We start from the raw sequence: 19547 nt of genomic DNA, 5'->3' as shown, positions 1-19547 counted from the left end.
AATATGTAACTGGCTCTGTTCCTTAATATAATTTAAGATTGTTTATAATTTGTCATTTAAGAGCAAAAATATATGCACTGTAACTAAGTGCAATTACTGATGTTTACTGCTAAAAATTTCAGATAAATCCAGGTTGTTATTATTATTATTATTTATTTTCATTATTCATGACCAAAAAGCACCTATTAGCCCACAGTCTAGATGTGTTTTTAAATCTACGTGTGTATGGGAGGATAGACCAGTACATTTTTGGGGCCTTCCAAATGAGCAAACATCTGAAGCTGGTACTTCCTTTCCCTGCAGGTAAGAACACAAGGAAGACAGCGATGAAATATTATCAATACCAGAACAATACTTTTTGTAAATGATTGCACTTACCATGCCCATCTGCCACTGGACTTTGAGATTATCAGATAATGTAGTCAATAATTTCCATCAGTTATAAACACACCCATTGATGGCAAAACTTATGTTATTGCCCTGAGAGATCTAATCAGTGCTATGAAGAGCCCCTCTCTTTGCTACACATTAAAAAAAAAAAATGCAGCAGACAATAAACAAATGTCCTGGTAATGTCAGAATATGCCAGGATACTGCTTGGAAGTCTCTTTGACCCGATGGTTCAGATATCTCAGAAATTATTTGGCAGAGAGATGTTGAAAAATTCATTATAAATACAAAGGCAAGATTGAAATCAAACTATTTACTTTTTTTTCTGTACGCATTTCTGCCTTGTCCTCTGGCTCTCCCATCAACTCCCCTTACACTGTCTGCACTGCTTGCATCCATAGTTCATAACCTATAACCTATAACTTGACCTTTGGCATATTTATAGGCTAAAATAAAGTCACGATGGCTTGGAGTTAAGTAAAGCAATGAGTGTTTGTACATGTAAGGAGTAACTGAGATGGACTGATGAATTAGTGTGGCATTTTATTTGGTTGTCTTTGAAAGGAACTCCTGCGTGTTGTGTTTTGCAAGAGTGTTTTATCAAACATGGAAAGCTGAGAATTAGTGTATGGTTTAGCAGATTTCTTTTGTGGTTAAGTGTCAGGTTTCAGAAATTGTATGACAATTAAGTATTTTGTGTGTAAGCAGTTGAAGAAAAAAAGACAAACAAAAACGATATATCAAAGAAATAGCTTACATGGCTTCACTGATTGAGGAAATACAGTTTGGGCTAGCCTTTTATAAACATCTGGAAAACAATATATGAAAATAAGATACAAATGTACTAACATCTTATATATCCACATACGCCACTTATATGTAGTACTGCAACATGAGGATTCACAGGCATTATATTTGTATATGATTTTCTCTGTTTTGCAAATAAAATAAAGGAATATGACTGATATGCACATGAGCTTTTATGTATCATTATGGACTCTATTACCCTGCTTTGGCCACTTGTCAGCAAAATTCCATAGGCTATAAAATTAGAAACATCAGTATGTATTTACAATATATACAAACTATAAATAAACATTATTCTACAAGTTCTGTATAAGTACATGCTGTTGTTCATTATGACTAATGTAGTTAATGTTGACATTTGAAACATTGTTAGTGGTACCCATAGAAGAAAAAATAAATAGTATTTGTAATTAGATTAATTACTTTAAATGTTTTAAAAATTGATATAAAACTTGAGATTAAATATTAAGTCTCTGCATACAAATTAAATATATATACATATATATAGATATGTGTGTGTGTGTGTGAATGTACATTTTATTAAATGTGCAATAACATAGCAGTTGATGTGTTCTGTAATGCCCAATGTAAAATCAGAAATATAAAAGTAACAAGAAGTATAAGCAAGCTGTGCTAGCTGTGTCTCTGTAACAGTGGTGACAGAGGATCATGGGTAATGTAAAGGCTTCTGTTATCCAAATCTGAGAAAAATAAGAACATGTTGGTGTACGAAAAAAACAACAGACACAGTAGCTTAGGTTTAGAAAGACTTTTACTTATTTTGTTTTATAATATGAAATATATTTAATTCCAGAGTCAAATCAGAAAGAGTCCTTTTGAAGACGGTGAATCCAATGCTTCCAATGTTTGTGCTAAAACTTTAAAACTCTTCTTCAGAAAGCTGTGGGCTGCTGTTGTCCTCACTCTCCTCTTCATCATCTTCTTCTAGCATGAAGGAATGGTCTGTGTTGACACTACCATAGGTGCTGGTGACTGCTGCTAGTTTTTGCTGCAGAATGTGCTGCTTGTGTAAGATACAGCAATGTAGCCCCCTTTGCCCCTCTTCGGTCAGCTCTCGATGTGGATCTTAAGTAAAGGGTTAAGAAAATTGACATTGATAATTAGGCAGCATTTCATGAACTATATAGTGGGAAATACGCACTGCAGTTTGAATGCCAAGGACTAAGAAATAGCTGACAACACAAGGTGATTTAAAATTACTTTTAGATTTGAAGCAATATGTACAAGAAACCATAACATTAGCTTACTGGCATCAACATATTTTGGCATGATTTAAATAAAAAACATTCACTGTACATACTGTGGATCTTGATGTCCTCTTTAGTTTGTCCAATGTTTTTTTTAGATGTTGATAATGCTGAGTCATCTCCTTTACAATTATTATCTTCTCCTCCTCCATGCGCAGTACCAGCATGACTTGGTCAAACAGTTGCCTCTTTAAGCGGAGACTCACCACTTTTTTTTTTTTATAAAAGAGGAGGGGAAAAAAATTAAAACACTTGAACATATTCAGCTTTATGCCTAGCACAGTGTTCTTCATTAGGCATTTTGTGTGCCTGTAGAATAACATTGATAAAGAACTTGTCCAACAAAGACAATTTATAAGGCTGATCATTTATATAATATCCTAATTATATCATCCCTATTTCTGCATTTAATAATGCAGCCAATACACCTATTTGGTAATATCTGAAACATCACTCTACAAAATAAACAAAATAAGTTATGCTCAGTAATGTTTTTAAATCAAAACATACTGTATTGGCTGGGTTACATATTGCATGACGTAGGATACCAAATCGGTAGGCTGATTTATTTCATGTGACCTGACCTGCACCAGTCACTTTGTGTAGCACTGGTCTGCTAACCACTTCATTCAACTACCTTTTCTGTCAGTAAATAAAGAACTGCTCTTTGAGATTTTTGTCACTTTACCCTGACTGAAAAAGCCCTTTTGCAATACAATCATTATATCTGCACATATTTGTTAAATTAAGTCATTTGCACTCTATCTGCCAGGTTACCTGTGCTGCTTGATTTAACTTTTTATTTTTATTTTATGCTTTATTTCTATTACATGTCCTTACTTGTATATTAGTATGGTTATATGTAATATTTAATCTATATTTATCTGTATATTTATGCTCTACTGTAGTGTTATCTGTAAGCACCAAGGGTCTGAGAGTAACAAAATTTCAATTCTCTGTATGTATGTACTGTGTACGTGGAAGAATTGACAGACTTTGAATTCATGCTTAGAATGGATTTTTCAGATTCAGGATAAATAAGGAAAACATCTATTAAATGTGTGATTTTTAGCTAGTTATGGTGTTATTGACATGCATAACATAGATTAATAATCCTTAGAAAGCCACGTTTCTAGCATTTGTAAAACTGCATTTTTCCATCTCAAAAATATATCTAAATTACGGCCTATGCTCTCAATGTCAAATGCAGAAATGTTAATCCATGCATTTATGACTTCAAGGTTAGACTATTGTAATGCTTTATTGGGTGGTTGTTCTGCACGCTTGGTAAACAAACTACAGCTAGTCCAAAATGCAGCAGCAAGAGTTCTTACTAGAACCAGGAAGTATGACCATATTAGCCCGGTCCTGTCCACACTGCACTGGCTCCCTATCAAACATCGTATAGATTTTAAAATATTGCTTATTACTTATAAAGCCCTGAATGGTTTAGCACCTCAGTATTTGAATGAGCTCCTTTTACATTATACTCCTCTACGTCCGCTACGTTCTCAAAACTCAGGCAATTTGATAATACCTAGAATATCAAAATCAACTGCAGGTGGCAGATCCTTTTCCTATTTGGCGCCTAAACTCTGGAATAACCTACCTAACATTGTTCGGGAGGCAGACACACTCTTGCAGTTTAAATCTAGATTAAAGACCCATCTCTTTAAGCATACATATAACATACTAATATGCTTTTAATATCCAAATCCGGATTTTTAGGCTGCATTAATTAGGTAAACTGGAACCGGAACACTTCACATAACACCGTACTTTCTACATCATTAGAAGAATGGCATCTACGCTAATATTTGTCTGTTTCTCTCTTGTTCCGAGGTCACCGTGGCCACCAGATCCAGTCTGTGTCCAGATCAGAGGGTCACTGCAGTCACCAGGATCCAGTACGTATCCAGACCAGATGGTGGATCAGCACCTAGAAAGGACCTCTACTGCCCTGAAAGACAGCGGAGACCAGGACAACTAGAGCCCCAGATACAGATCCCCTGTAAAGACCTTGTCTCAGAGGAGCACCAGGACAAGACCACAGGAAACAGATGATTCTTCTGCACAATCTGACTTTGCTGCAGCCTGGAATTGAACTACTGGTTTCGTCTGGTCAGAGGAGAACTGGCCCCCCAACTGAGCCTGGTTTCTCCCAAGGTTTTTTTCTCCATTCTGTCACCGATGGAGTTTCGGTTCCTTGCCGCTGTTGCCTCTGGCTTGCTTAGTTGGGGTCACTTCATCTACAGCGATATCGTTGACTTGATTGCAAATAAAAACAGACACTATTTCAACTGAACAGAGATTACATAACTGAATTCAATGATGAACTGCCTTTAACTATCATTTTGCATTATTGAGACACTGTTTTCCAAATGAATGTTGTTCAGTGCTTTGGCGCAATGTATTTTGTTTAAAGCACTATATAAATAAAGGTGATTGACTGATTCATTGATTGATTGAATAATCGTAAAATATCAGTAAAAACTTCAGTTGTCAATTGGCAATGGTAAGCTTGCAAGCCTACCTGCAGGTAATGTCCATACAAAAGAATGTTGCATTTGCAACTTGTGCCAGCTCCTTCTGCAGGAACATTGGGTAGGCATATATTTCACCACGATAGTGATTTAAGCCTTGCAGCAAGATTCCATGTCTGCACACAGCTATTTCAAGGCCCTCTTCATCCACCTTGGCCCTGGACTTCTGAGATGTTTCTCTGCCTGCTGTAAATGTTGCCGGACCACAGACATCATGACCTGTCCTCTGAAAGTAGAAACAATATGGTAAATGTAATACCAGGAAAACAAAAAAAATAAAAATAATTAAGGGTTATAGTTTAATAAATCCTTACACTGCACATCTGGCTTCTTATTTGGTCAACAAAGGCAGACACTTTGGCATCTTGTGCGATGAACAGCCCATCAAAAAGAGATGGTTCGTCTGTCCTGTTAAATAAGAATTAATTGACAACACAATTAAATGATCATAAACATTGCATTTACCTCAATTAATATGCAATTTAATTATAAGGTGCCACATATTTTAGTCTGTATGATTTTGATATGTAGAAATGCTGTAATCTGGCATTCATTTGTATGAAAAGTTAAAAACGTACTGTTTAAAGTACAAAAATAAATAACATCTTTAAAGTTGTAGTTCATGTCTTCAGGTTACAGAAGGGAGACAAAAAGTACCTGAACAATTTACCACATAATTGTCGCAGAACTCTAATGTCACAAGCTGGTTTAAACAGTGCTATATCTTTCAAACAGTTTTTAAAATGTTGTTTAAATATGTATGTTTAAATTTTAAGCAATCATGCACTTTACACATTTTGCTACTTTTCATGGATGAATTAAATTATTTATTAACCAGTAAACTGTACTGCAGGGCTACACAAAAAGACCACTGCACCACTGTGTCACCCTATATTTTAATTGTAAAAAAAAAATATAATAATAACAATAATTCCACTGACCCTTTGGACTTTTTGAACCGGTAATGTTTTCTATTACCATCTGCAGATATAGCCAGCATGTCTGGTGTGCATGCTGGGCATTTAAAGGGCTCCATCAAGCACAGATCTTCTTTCTTATAATTGCAGAAGGCAAACTCCCGAAAGACTCAAGGTATGACCACAAATACCACCCCTCTGGAAAGAAGGATGGTATCATTTTGGTTAATGAAAGATCTGAAAGTCAAAAACTATAGAAATAAAAATAAGCCCTTACCCGACCAGTGCAAAGAGATCGATGTTCAAGCATTTTGAGAAATGCTTGTTGGGATAATGCTGGGCTAGCTAACTTCACTAGGCAGGCACAGATTGTATGGACCTTAAAACAAACATGTGTTTACAATTTGACCAGTATTTGTACAGCACAGGACAAAATAATAATGGTAAGAAATTATTATGCTTGACTTCATCTGGTGGGATATAAAAAAAGGAGGAGGAAGTGACAAGACATACCGTTGATAGTCACCAAGACAGTCTTCTTTCCTGGGATAACAGTGAAGTCTTGGTTTGGACCGCAGGGGCAGATATGCATTGGTGGAGAAATCGGGAGGATACACACTGCAGTAAATCAAATTAATAGAGAGTAAACCAAGTAGTGTCTACACATTTACTCAACAAAATAAAAAATAAAAAAAATCAGTTGAAGGAAAATTCAGACAGCTTATATTGCACCACTGTAAATGTAGTGGACATTATGAAAACATGTTGAGAGTAAACCTACGAAATGATCTCAACATACCTTGTTCACCGAGTTGATATTGGCCACTTTCATCAACCACCACTAAACATGTTGGTGGAATAGGTTTAAAAAAAACCATCAAACATAGCTTCTCTATTATGGAAAACATTTTTTCTGTGGATCTCTGAGTCACATGTGGAACAGAAAAACTGACTTCCTGAGGGAACACAGTCTAGGCACCGGACAACAGCATCAGCAGTCTTGCATTGTTGACAGCAATGCTGGGTTACTGTCTCTGCAGCCAACATGCAATTTAAGATTTCTGGCATTGCAGTCTTAAATTTTTTTTCAGAGATGGCCTGTCTGTTGGTCCATGCAGACATGGTGGGTGTCTCTTCTGCTTCCATTGGTGCAGAGACAGTGACAGAATTTAGCAGGTTTTTTATTCTCTGAAGATGTTGATCTAAATTAATAAAAATAAAAAAAGATACTAATAATAATGATAATAATAATAATAATATTTAGGAAAAAGTATGTTACAATGATGCATTTTAATAAAGCAAATTAGCAATTTGTTATATGGCTTTGTCACTTCACATGCATCATGGAAATGGTCATTATATCCTTTTAACATTGCCTATATACTGTATGTGACATTTGAATTTAAATACAAATGCTGAAATTATTTAGGCTTTCAATTCAATATGCCTACCAAGACTTGGGACCTCTTGTGGAATTTCATCCATTTCCACCTCCTCAACTTCTGAAAGCTCTCTAGTGCCAGCAGGTTTCTCTGCAAAAACAAAATGTAATGATATAAAAAACATTAGTTCTGACCAGAAGCATAAACACTTGTGAACAACAGAATGACTGTATATTTTACTGACTAGATCGAGTCTTCCTAACACGCTGTGGTAGGATGTTCCCATGCTGGTCTCTCTTCCTCCAGGAAACATTGGAGACTTCTGTTCCCTTTTGTTTTCTTTTCTTTTTAGTCTAAAAGTAAAAACTAAATTATATATTTGGGGGAGACATGTGCGGAGCCATTTTCTTTTAAATTTGGGTAAATGCCATGATAGAGAAATAATGCATGAAAAACATTACTTTTTGGGTTTCCAACTCATCTGCCATGGTTTTTGCTGCTTCCAGCCATTCCTTAAACTGACTGAATGACTCAGATGCCATTTGTACGTGTTTTTTTTTAAGAGAAACAATGTAAAGTTAAGTACAAAGAAATAAAAAAGGGAGTGAGATAAATACAAGAAAAAAGAAAGTTAGAGAGAGAAAGAAAAATATTGTAAAATATTTCAGTGATAAAGGATGGGTACAACAACCTGCAAAACAACCAGATGAGATGATTAGTTGTACCAACACTGTATTTAACTGGTTTCTGAAATAAACATTTAGCTAAATGCAGAATAAATGACCACAAAGGTCAAAAGGGAATAAGTTGTGTGTCTACACAAGCTCTGAGAGTGCACCAGCCAAAACAAGCAGGCCTCTGTAAGAGTGGGCACAATCCTTGTCCTTGTCAACCTGTGCCTAGAAATCTGAATTTACTAATGGGTATTATTTTATATGGCAAGAGTCTAAAATAGGCAATAACAATGAACCTGAACCTGATTCTGTTAACAGATGTTGCCAAATACTGCATTTGTGACGTTATTATTATTTTTTTAATATTATATACAACGTTAAAATTATACCTTGTAGTTAAATATTTTAGATAGCTGTAAAACTGTTGTGCCCTGACAATATTATTTTGATGTTTAAAGTAGCTTTTACTCTAAAGAGTAAACATTTACAGTTTGGGATACAGTATGCTGAAATTAATAAATGGCAATACGACTGAAATTGCGATTCATGAAATATAATCTGATTAGTCAGATAATTTACAGGTCATATCAAGTCTTAGACTTTAAAATAATTTAATTACTATTTTTCCATCCCTTTTGTTTTAATTATGTTCCTCTACAAACGGACACAATTAACTTTATATTAATTTATACTATTCATAAATTAACCAGATTATTAAGATTAGGCACCAAAATTAACACTATTTTGATAGTTAATTGATGAGCAGGATTTTGCATGTGAGCTACTAGCACATGTTGCTAGCGATCGAGCTAGACACTAAGTTGGGTAGCAAGGTACTGTACGTAACGTTACATTCTTAATGGGTAAAATGCTATTCTCAACAGATTTTTTAACTAAAACGTAAAGCTGTACTTACTTAGTTCCACGTGAATTGCAAACTATCAACACGACTACTAAATATATATATATAATATATAAAAAACTACAATACTTAAATACTTGAATACACACTTACGACTATCAGGGAAACTCCTGGCCACGCCTTCTTCGTAAACATAATTCATACATATCATCTGCAGTGCTTTTAACAATTTTCTTTTTTATTTTATTTTATTTTATTTTTTACCTTTTTTTCTGTGTTAAAAAGGGTTTATTTAATTTAATTGACTATTTGTTTTGATAAGAGTTTCGTTGTTTTTATGTTTCCAATATGTTTTTTAAAGCACAAATACATTAAAAAACATATAAGTAAATTTTAATAAAACAACTTTTATGTATTAAGTAATCCCGAGTAAATACAATAATAATACAAAAATTATTTTAATTGGTAACGACAGTCAAACGTCATTTAATGACCGCCGATACTGTCGTTATTTAAAAGAGCGCTAGAGGGCGCTTAACTTTGAAACGTAACGGTAGGTCGTAATAAGCTGCTTGCACAAACGACCTACAGGGTCGTTTTTTGGAGGAGGACAGTCTCTAGATTTCACTTCATTTGAACAGAAGTAGTATTTCAACATTCCTGCTCTCAGAAACCTGTTTTTGTGCATATAACTTCTAACACATTAAAAACAGTCTTACAGCATTGCAAAAACATTGTATTTCATAAGGCATAAGCATCCTTCAGTTTGGCAAGATTTGCACTGAATATTGAATGAAACAGCTTTCTCTGATAGAGAGAAAAGCTTTTGAGCAGATTTCGGCTAGATTTCACTTCATTTGAACAGAAGCAGTATTTCAACATTACTTCTCTCAGAAACCTGTTTTTGTGCATATAACATCTAACACATTAAAAAAAGTCTTAAAGCATTGCAAAAACATTGTATTTCATAAGGCATAAGCATCCTTCAGTTTGGCAAAATTTGCACTGAATATTGAATGAAACAGCTTTCTCTGATAGAGAGACAAGCTTTTGAGCAGATTTGGGCTAGATTTCACTTCATTTGAACAGAAGCAGTATTTCAACATTACTGCTCTTAGAAATCTGTTTTTGTGCATATAACTTCTAACACATTAAAAACAGTCTTACAGCATTGCAAAAACATTGTATTTCATAAGGCATAAGCATCCTTCAGTTTGGCAAGATTTGCACTGAATATTGAATGAAACAGCTTTCTCTGATAGAGAGAAAAGCTTTTGAGCAGATTTCGGCTAGATTTGACTTCATTTGAACAGAAGCAGTATTTCAACATTACTGCTCTCAGAAACTTGTAAACTGAAAATCTTGAGCATTGAAGCTCAAACATAAGTTTTTGTGCATATAACTTCTAACACATTAAAAACAGTCTTACAGCATTGCAAAAACATTGTATTTCATAAGGCATAAGCATCCTTCAGTTTGGCAAGATTTGCACTGAATATTGAATGAAACAGCTTTCTCTGATAGAGAGACAAGCTTTTGAGCAGATTTGGGCTAGATTTCACTTCATTTGAACAGAAGCAGTATTTCAACATTACTGCTCTCAGAAACCTGTTTTTGTGCATATAACTTCTAACACATTAAAAACAGTCTTACAGCATTGCAAAAACATTGTATTTCATAAGGCATAAGCATCCTTCAGTTTGACAAGATTTGCACTGAATACTGAATGAAACAGCTTTCTCTAATAGAGAGACGAGCTTTTGAGCAGATTTGGGCTAGATTTCACTTCATTTGAACAGAAGCAGTATTTCAAAATTACTGCTCTCAGAAACCTGTTTTTGTGCATATAACTTCTAACACATTAAAAACAGTCTTACAGCATTGCAAAAACATTGTATTTCATAAGGCATAAGCATCCTTCAGTTTGGCAAGATTTGCACTGAATATTGAATGAAGCAGCCTTCTCTGATAGAGAGACAAGCTTTTGAGCAGATTTGGGCTAGATTTTACTTCATTTGAACAGAAGCAGTATTTCAACATTACTGCTCTCAGAAACCTGTTTTTGTGCATATAACTTCTAACACATTAAAAACAATCTTACAGCATTGCAAAAACATTGTATTTCATAAGGCATAAGCATCCTTCAGTTTGGCAAGATTTGCACTGAATATTGAATGAAACAGCTTTCTCTAATAGAGAGACGAGCTTTTGAGCAGATTTGGGCTAGATTTCACTTCATTTGAACAGAAGCACTATTTCAACATTACTGGTCTCAGAAACCTGTAAACTGACAATCCTGAGCATTGAAGCTCAAACATAAGTTTTTGTGCATATAACTTCTAACACATTAAAAACAGTCTTACAGCATTGCAAAAACATTGTATTTCATAAGGCATGAGAATCCTTCAGTTTGGCAAGATTTGCACTGAATATTGAATGAAACAGCTTTCTCTGATAGAGAGAAAAGCTTTTGAGCAGATTTGGGCTAGATTTCACTTCATTTGAACAGAAGCAGTATTTCAACATTACTGCTCTCAGAAACCTGTTTTTGTGCATATAACTTCTAACATAAGTTTATGTGCATAGGAATTCTAACACATTAAAAACTGTCTTCCGGTCTTGCAAAAAGCATTTCTAATCACAAGACAGAGGCATCTTTCATTTTGGCAAGATTTGTATTTAACATTGAATGAAGCAACATCCTCTAACTGAGAAAGATGCTTTTTAGCATATTTGGGCTTGTTTCAACTTCATTTCAACAGAAACAATATTTCAGCATTAGTGATCTCAGAATGCTGTGAACTGACAAACCTGAGCATTGAGGCTCTAACATAAGTTTATGTGCATAGGAATTCTAACACATTGTTGAAAACTGTCTTTCTGTCTTGCAAAAAGCATTTCTATTCACAAGACAGAGGCATCTTTCATTTTGGCAAGATTTGTATTTAACATTGAATGAAGCAACATTCTCTAACTGAGAAAGATGGTTTTTAGCATATTCGAGCTTGTTTCAACTTCATTTCAACAGAAACACTATTTCAGCATTAGTGATCTCAGAATGCTGTGAACTGACAAACCTGAGCATTGAGGCTCTAACATAAGTTTATGTGCATAGGAATTCTAACACATTAAAAACTGTCTTTCTGTCTTGCAAAAAGCCAGTAGAACAAAAATGGCGGAGAGATTAGAACGATTGATATTGTCTGTGTCATGTTTTCGGTTTTCCTTCTCTCCTCCCCCCTCCCCTTTGCTGTTTTTTCTTCGCTACACTCACACTCTTCCTCAGCTGTTCCTCATTATTGCTCCTCAGTCTCGCTAATAGATTCACACCTGTTCTCGCTTCTCCCCAATCACCCTGGCTATTTCTAAGTCCCCATTTTTTGTGTTCTCGGCTTGATTATTTCGTTTGCTGTAGATGCTGATGCTTCGCAATCATCTTGTGCCAGTCCTGTCTTGTCGGACCCTATCCTGCCTTTCGTGCTCCAGTCACAGGTCAGATCTAACGGTGCTCTGGGTTAACCTATTGCTCTGCTCTCTGTCCAGTCCTGCTGGTGCTGACGAGTACTCTGGACAGTTTCCGTGCCAGCCGCCTGTGTTTATCCAGCTAACGCTTATCTCTACACGCTGCCCGAGCGCCGGCCTGTGTATCTTCAAGAATTCTGTTTGCCCATTCCATATAGAAGACTGTGTTTACCATTTTTGGGTACCGGCTCATCGGCCGCCTTTTGTTGTAATTTCGAAGACCCATTTCTGTTTCAACGTTACTCTATTAAAGACGCTTCTTTTGCATAATCGCTCTTGGGTCCTCATCTGTCCATACCACAGAATAATCAAGCCAATAATGGACCCAGCGAGTGCAAGCCCGATTCAGACTGCCGTTGAGCTGCAAGGAGCCATACTCGGAAGACATGACACGGAGCTAGCCACTGCTCGGCACGCGGTCGACTCCCTGGCCGCCCAGCTCACGGATTTGTCTACACAGGTTCACCAACTCAAAGCAGGAGCTCCTGTTTCCAGGGGGTTGGAATCCCCAGAGCCCAGAGTCAATAACCCCCCTTGTTATGCCGGTGAGCCCTCACAGTGTCGGTCATTTCTCACCCAGTGTGAACTTGTCTTCTCTCTCCAACCAGTGACCTACGCTAGAGAGCGAGCACGGGTCGCTTACGTCATCTCGCTCCTGACTGGACGTGCCCGCGAGTGGGGAACTGCTGCTTGGGAGGCTGAGGTCGAGTACGTCGCTAGCTTTGACTACTTCAAGGAGGAGATGATTCGGGTATTTGACCGTTCGGCCCGCGGAGAAGAGGCGTCCCGCATCTTGTCCACTCTCCATCAGGGCAGACGCTCAGTCGTGGATTATTCCATTGAGTTTCGCACCCTCTCGACCACTTGTGGGTGGAATGAGCCGGCGCTCGTGGCACGTTTCCTTGAGGGACTCAGTTCCAGCATCAAGGACGAGGTCTTCGCCCATGATCTCCCGACTCGTCTTGACCTCCTCATTGATTTGGCCATATGGACAGAGAAGAGGTTTGATCTCCGCCGCCACTCTAGGATCATGGATCCCCCCACTCGTTCTGCCGCTGCACCCGTCTCTTCCCCCCAACCTACTCCGCCTGAACCAGAGCCCATGCAGTTAGGTGGGCTGCGCATTTCCGCCAAGGAGAGGGAACGTCGCATCATTCACCGCCTCTGCATGTATTGTGGCGCAGCCAACCATTTCGTGGCTACATGTCCAGTAAAAGCCAGCGCTCGTCAGTAGGTGAGGGATTACTGGCAAGCGCTACTTCTATCTCTCCTTCAAAGTCATGCACTGTCATTCCTGTCATCCTGCAGTGGTCTGGTTTATCAGTTTCCTGTAATGCCTTAATAGACTCTGGGGCTGAGGGGAATTTCCTAGATGAGTCCTGGGCCCACAAGCAAGATGTCCCATTGAGGGAGCGTGAGGAGGCCACTCCCCTTCTTGCCCTAGATGGTAGTTCCCTACCCAGGGTTCATTTTCAGTCCGCTCCTTTATCTCTCACTGTCTCTGGTAATCACCACGAAACCCTTTCCTTTTTGATTTTCCGCTCCCCCTTTGCTCCTTTAGTTTTAGGACATCCCTGGTTAGTTAAACACAATCCCCACATTAACTGGTCTAATAATAACATCCTCTCTTGGAACCTGTCTTGTCATGTCGAGTGTTTATTGTCTGCTAACCCCCCTGTTTCCTCTGTTTCTGTGTTTCAGGAGGAGCCGGGTGATTTGACCGGGGTGCCGGAGGAGTATCATGACTTGAGGGCGGTTTTCAGTCGTTCAAGGGCAACTTCTCTCCCTCCTCACCGACCGTACGATTGTAGTATAGAACTTTTACCCGGGACCACCCCCCCTCGCGGTAGATTGTTCTCCCTGTCTTCTTTCTTTGTCAAAAAGAAGGACGGGTCGTTACGTCCCTGTATCGATTATCGTGGGCTTAATGACATGACCGTCAAGAATCGCTACCCCTTACCGCTCATGTCATCAGCTTTTGATTTGCTTCAGGGGGCTAGAGTTTTCACCAAATTGGATCTTCGTAATGCGTACCATCTCATTCGTATAAGGGAGGGGGATGAATGGAAGACTGCGTTTAATACGCCGCTAGGGCACTTCGAGTATCGGGTGCTTCCGTTCAGGCTCGTGAACGCCCCAGCTGTTTTCCAGGCGTTAATCAATGACGTTCTTAGAGATATGCTTAATATCTTCGTCTTTGTGTATCTTGACGATATATTGATTTTCTCCCCATCTCTCGAGGTACACGTACAGCAGGTCCGCCGAGTCCTTCAGCGTCTACTGGAGAATCGCCTGTTTGTAAAGGCTGAGAAATGCACTTTTCACGCGCCCAGCGTCACCTTCCTTGGTTCCGTGATCTCCGTAGATGGCGTTAGTATGGACCCTGCTAAGGTTCGGGCGGTTTCCGATTGGCCAATCCCTGACTCTCGTGTCGCGCTCCAACGGTTTTTGGGCTTTTCTAATTTTTATCTACGTTTTATACGTAACTTGAGTCAAGTAGCAGCTCCCCTTACAGCTTTAACGTCAGTCAAGTCTTGTTTTAGGTGGTCCGAGTCCGCTCAGGAGGCATTTGATCACTTAAAGTCTTTTTTTGTCTCGGCTCCTATTCTCGTGACCCCTGATAGCTCTAAACAATTCACGGTTGAGGTCGACGCGTCAGAGGTGGGGGTGGGAGCCATCCTCTCCCAATGCTCATCCGACAATAAGATGCACCCCTGTGCCTTTTTTTCCCACCGTCTCTCGCCTGCGGAGCGCAACTATGACGTAGGCAATCGTGAGCTGCTGGCAATACGTTTGGCCTTGGGAGAGTGGCGTCATTGGTAAGAGGGTGCTTCCTAACCGTTTATCGTGTGGACAGATCACCGTAACCTAGAGTACATTCGCTCCGCTAAGCGGCTTAACGCACGTCAGGCTCGCTGGGCTCTATTTTTCGCCCGTTTCGATTTCTCGATCTCATACCGCCCTGGGTCTAAGAATGTGAAGGCCGATGCTCTCTCTCGCCTCTTTGATTCCTCAGACTCACCCTCCACCTCCGAGGGAATAATCTCCCCCTCTCGTGTTGTTGGTGCGGTGGTCTGGGGAATAGAGAGGGTAGTTAAAAGCACCCTGTTTCACTCCGTCGCTCCGCGTAATGTCCCTAAGAACCTCCTTTTTGTTCCCGTTTCGGCACGCTTAGCAGTTCTTCAGTGGGCTCATTCCTCCAAATTAACCGCCCATCCCGGTGTTCGGGGCACACTCTCCACTATTCGCCAGCGCTTCTGGTGGCCTACTCTTGACCGTGACTCGCGACGTTTCATTGCATCATGTACGGTCTGCGCACAGACCAAATCTAGCAGTTCTCCGCCGGCGGGTCTCTTAAGACCACTACCCACTCCGTCCCGGCCCTGGTCTCACATAGCCCTTGATTTTATTACTGGCTTACCCCCGTCAGCAGGTAATACTGTCATTCTGACTATAGTGGATCGATTTTCTAAAGCCGCGCACTTTATCCCCCTTCCTAAACTTCCTTCGGCCAAGGAGATGGCTCAGGTTTTGGTCAATCACGTCTTTAGGATACACGGTCTCCCCTCTGACGTCGTTTCGGACAGGGGCCCTCAGTTCACGTCCCAGTTCTGGAAAGAATTCTGTCGCCTCATCGGTGCGTCTGTCAGCCTCTCCTCTGGGTTTCATCCCCAGACTAATGGCCAGGCTGAACGCACCAATCAGATCGTTGGCCACCTTTTACGCAGCTCAGCCTTTCGTAGCCCATCATCTTGGTCAGAGCAATTGCCCTGGGCAGAATATGCCCATAATTCTTTACCTACGTCCGCTACCGGTTTATCCCCGTTTAATTCTTGCCTTGGCTATCAGCCTCCTTTATTCTCCTCACAGAATGCGGACTTCAATGTCCCTTCAGTGACGGCATTCATCAATCACTGTAAGCGCACCTGGAGAATAGTTAGATCCGCGCTCTGTCGCACCAAGTCCCGTACTCGAAAGTACGCCAATAAGCATCGTATCAGAGGGCCTAAGTATCGTTGTGGTCAGAGAGTGTGGCTATCCACCCAAAATTTACCTCTCCTGACTCCCTCCCGCAAGCTGGCCCTCCGCTTTATCGGACCTTATCAGGTTTCTAAGATCGTTAGTCCTGTCGCGGTCAAACTAAAACTCCCTCCCAATCTGCGTCGCGTCCATCCCGTTTTTCATATTTCATGCATTAAACCGTTCGTACGCGCGCCTGCTCCCACCCCCCCGTCTGTCCCCATTCGTGTCGAGGATGCTCCTGTTTACACTGTGCGTAAACTCCTAGATATGTGTCGTCGTGGTCGGGGTCTCCAGTTTCTCGTTGACTGGGAGGGTTACGGTCCTGAGGAGAGAAGTTGGATCCCCTCCCGGGACGTGCTGGACCGCTCTCTCATCGATGATTTCCTCCGTACTCGCCAGGTTCCTCCCTTGGGAGCGCCAGGGGGCGCTCCTTAGGGGAGGGGCACTGTCATGTTTTCGGTTTTCCTTCTCTCCTCCCCCCTCCCCTTTGCTGTTTTTTCTTCGCTACACTCACACTCTTCCTCAGCTGTTCCTCATTATCGCTCCTCAGTCTCGCTAATAGATTCACACCTGTTCTCGCTTCTCCCCAATCACCCTGGCTATTTCTAAGTCCCCATTTTTTGTGTTCTCGGCTTGATTATTTTGTTTGCTGTAGATGCTGATGCTTCGCAATCATCTTGTGCCAGTCCTGTCTTGTCGGACCCTATCCTGCCTTTCGTGCTCCAGTCACAGGTCAGATCTAACGGTGCTCTGGGTTAACCTATTGCTCTGCTCTCTGTCCAGTCCTGCTGGTGCTAACGAGTACTCTGGACAGTTTCTGTGCCAGCCGCCTGTGTTTATCCAGCTAACGCTTATCTCTACACGCTGCCCGAGCGCCGGCCTGTGTATCTTCAAGAATTCTGTTTGCCCATTCCATATAGAAGACTGTGTTTACCATTTTTGGGTACCGGCTCATCGGCCGCCTTTTGTTGTAATTTCGAAGACCCATTTCTGTTTCAACGTTACTCTATTAAAGACGCTTCTTTTGCATAATCGCTCTTGGGTCCTCATCTGTCCATACCACAGTCTGTGTCTGAATATGCATTTCAGGTCAGCTAAATGTGATATAGTGGTATATAGGGCTGCAACAACCCTGCACTCGAGCGAGAGAGACCAAGTGTGTCCGAGAGCGGGGGCCACAATATTGAATTATTCATTTGTATTGTATTAACTGCCCTTATAATGTTAGAAAATCATGAAAATAAAAAAATAACATGACAACTTATCGTTATAAAATCATTATTTATTTTATTAAAAGTTAAGAATTCAGGTTTGTTTATCAGTACCATAGCAACGGCAACTTCCGCTAGAATTGTCGGACAGAAACCGTCCGTAGCCTTTCGCAAGAGTTCAATTTTTTAACGCATCCGGATGACCTACTGACACTATTTTTTCCGCACCGCACTCGTACGGTTCCGGTTCGTAGCCATTCGCATGCGGTCTGTGAATCTCCATAGGAAATGAATGACTTCCTGTCGTTTCGTAGCCGTATCGGAGCTGATTTCAACTGCCAGTGTGAAGGCAGCGTTAGCATATTTGGGCTTGTTTCCACTTCATTTAAAAAGAAACACTATTTCAGCATTAGTGATCTCAGAATGCTGTGAACTGACAGACCTGAGCATTGAGGCTCTAACATAAGTTTATGTGCATATGAATTCTAACACATTAAAAACTGTGTTTCTGTCTTGCAAAAAGCATTTCTATTCACAAGACAGAGGCATCATTCATTTTGGCAAGATTTGTATTTAACATTGAATGAAGCAACATTCTCTAACTGAGAAAGATGGTTTTTAGCATATTCGGGCTTGTTTCCACTTCATTTCAACAGAAACACTATTTCAGCATTAGTGATCTCAGAATGCTGTGAATTGACAAAAAAATTTCCTTATATGGGTCCTGAGGGCACTTCTGCCGGAAGAGCGCGCGCTCCCGTATAGCAGAGCAGAGAGAGGCTGTGCACAGACAATCACTGATCAGAGCGAGAGCGTCGCGAAATGTCACAAAACGAGTGTGTTTTTTGGTTGCCAGGGCAAGACAACCCTGCACAGATTACCAAAGAAAAAACAGCATTAAGGGACCAGTGATGGAGTTTATTTTTACAGAGCATCAACGGAGTTGTGCAAGTGTTTGTGTTTGTTCCCTGCATTTCTAAAATGCTTGTTTTACAAACAAAGCCCAGTTTGACGACGGATTTGCGTATCGTTTATTTCTTAAGGATGATGCAATCCCAACGAAAAAGGCTCACGATTGTGTGTTGGAACCACAGGCGGTGAGTAAAACTGCTTCAAATATCTCTGCCTCCTTGTTAGTGCGTCCGCCTCCCATCGGAGACCCGGGTTCAAGCCCCGCTCGGAGCGAGTCTTTGCTGCTGCTGCTATCGTTCAGTTTCAGCCTTCACAGCTGTCACAGCTTACAAACGCTGTCAACGCAACTGGTGCTCGTGATTCTTTAGCTCCGCCCACACGTCACGCCTCCAGGCGCTCGTGTTTTTCCGGGAAAAAATCGGTACAGACTATCTTTCTCTTATGAATATAATAAAACTAAATACTTTTTGGAGTTATGAAGGATGCAGTACTACTCTATAGGTACTCAAGATTAACAGGATATTGAGTGAAAACGAGCATTTCACCCCCCCTTTAAAAACTGTCTCTCTGCATTGCAAAAAGCATTTCTATTCATAAGACAGAGGCATCTTTCATTTTGGCAAGATTTGTATTTAACATTGAATGAAGCAACATTCTCTAACTGAGAGAGATGGTTTTTAGCATATTTGGGCTTGTTTCCACTTCATTTAAACAGAAACACTATTTCAGCATTACTGTTCTCAGAATGCTGTGAACTGACAAACCTGAGGATTGAGGCTCTATCATAAGTTTATGTGCATAGGAATTCTAACACATTTAAAATTGTCTTTCTGTCTTGCAAAAAGCATATATATTTATAAGACAGAGGCATCTTTCATTTTGGCAAGATTTGTATTTAACATTGAATGAAGCAACATTCTCTAACTGAGAGAGATGGTTTTTAGCATATTTGGGCTTGTTTCCACTTCATTTAAACAGAAACACTATTTCAGCATTACTGTTCTCAGAATGCTGTGAACTGACAAACCTGAGCATT

Source organism: Carassius auratus, chromosome 25 (assembly GCF_003368295.1).
Source record: "Carassius auratus strain Wakin chromosome 25, ASM336829v1, whole genome shotgun sequence".
In the NCBI taxonomy this organism is placed as follows: Eukaryota; Metazoa; Chordata; class Actinopteri; order Cypriniformes; family Cyprinidae; genus Carassius; species Carassius auratus.
This window is presented reverse-complemented; position numbering follows the sequence as displayed.